Source organism: Nycticebus coucang, chromosome 7 (assembly GCF_027406575.1).
Source record: "Nycticebus coucang isolate mNycCou1 chromosome 7, mNycCou1.pri, whole genome shotgun sequence".
Lineage (NCBI taxonomy): Eukaryota > Metazoa > Chordata > Mammalia > Primates > Lorisidae > Nycticebus > Nycticebus coucang.
In genome coordinates this window covers 23,604,439-23,606,272 of record NC_069786.1, presented here as the reverse complement: position 1 = coordinate 23,606,272, position 1,834 = coordinate 23,604,439, and the positions used below count along the sequence as shown (strand labels likewise).

The window sequence follows — 1,834 nt, the reverse complement described above, 5'->3', positions numbered from 1 at the left end:
GAGCAAGAGCAAGACCCTGTCTCTACCCAAAATAGAAAAACTAGCCAGGCATTGTGGCGGGTGCCAGTAGTCCCAGATACTTGGAAGGCTGAGGCAAGAGGATTGCTTGAGCCTGAGTGTGAAGTTGCTATGAGCTATGATGCCAGGGCACTTTACCTAGGATGCAGAGTGAGTCTCTGTTTAAAAAAAAAAAGAGTTTAGGAGTTGTCTTGGTGTCATGCATTAAATAAATGCTAACAAGAGCTGATTTGCAAGAAAAAGGTCCATTTGATCTCTGACCACCACAGATAAGCAAAAAAATTAAAATAAATAAAAAAATAAAAGGCCTCATGAAATCAACATGTGGCCCATGGTCTAGAGGACCTCGGTGGTAGAGGAATCAGTGGGTGCCAGAGGAACCAAGATAAGGACATCATTGGACCAATGCCTGCAGAACGACCAGTTAACTATTGTTTAACAACAGAGTTTGAAAAAAGGGCCCAGAGAATGAAAGAAAAACTGACTAAAGGAAATGATGATTCATCTAAACCAATTATAAGAGAGTCATGGATGATAGAGCTTCCTCCAGAAATGAAAGACTTTGGTCTTGGGACAAGAATTTTTAAGAGAAGAGCCAATGACAAATTTGGAGATCAATCAATCTGGATAGATACTCCAGCTGACAGGGAAAGAAAAGCTAAGGAAACACAAGAAGCAAAGGAGCCATTCCATAAGAAGCAAAGGAGCCTTCCACATATTGGCAGGAAGAAATAAGAGATTGGCTGAGCAGGTATCCTTGTGTAATGAATCAAAAAGATTAGAATCTCTTATGGACATTCATCATAAAAAATTAAAGAGTAAGGCTGCTGAAGATAAAAATAAGCCTCAAGAAAGGATACCATTGGGCTGTGATAAGGATCTCAAGGTTAATCGGTTTGATGAAGCTTAGAAAAAAGCCCTAATAAAGAAATCTAGAGAACTAAACACTTGATTTTCACATGGCAAAGGCAATATGTTTTTATAAGTAAGTATACTTCAGTGGCGTATATTTTCATACTAATCAGTTTGAACTTTTCTAAGTCCTCTTGTCTTTAATAATTGTGTGCTAAAATCTACTTCCTTTTATATAATACATTATAAACCTATACTATAGGATAACAATGTTATCTAGTGAAGTTGAAAATATGCACACCTTACATGTAAACTCACTCCTAGATAAACCCCTGCAACTCTGCACTGGGCTAGATGTGTAAGACTGTTCATAATAGCCATAAACTGGAGGAGAAACCCTAAATGTCCACCACTAGCCAAATGAACAAAGAAGTTGTGCTCTAGTCAGAGAAGGCTTACAGTGATGGCTCACTCTATAGAGTTATAAAAATGGATGTGTAATAGTATATTCAACACCCTGTTGTGGTTTCATTCAACAGAATGTTGTGCAAAAGAAGTAAAATACTATATTTATTTAGAGTTTAGGGGGAAAGGGTCAAACTAAACCAAATTTTATAGAGCCAAAAGGTGCACAGAGGCAACAAAGCCATGAATAAAAGCCAAAGAAAATGATTCTTGTATAAGTTAGAATATTGACTACCTCTTGGAGAGGGATTGGGCCTTGATCAGGGAGAACCACAACATATGGGCTCTGAGAGCTGGATCTATGTCTGTTTAGTAGTTACCTGGATATAGTTCTCAAACAAAATGTATATGGATATTATGTCCTTTTCTGTGTGTTCGGTATGCTAACTTTCCTGAAAAAAATACTAGTGAATGCCTTTATAAGTGTGTAGGTATGCATGTGTTTATGTATATATTCATTGAATAAGCAAAGAATTTTTATGGTCTCAGGGTCATTTTT

General features: G+C 37.2%; 1 pseudogene; it reads left to right on the top strand.

Annotated features, from left to right (window-relative positions):
• The first annotated feature begins 402 nt into the window (after positions 1-402).
• On the top strand, positions 403-1,003 carry LOC128590705 (GPALPP motifs-containing protein 1-like; annotated as a pseudogene).
• Positions 1,004-1,834: the final 831 nt, after the last annotated feature.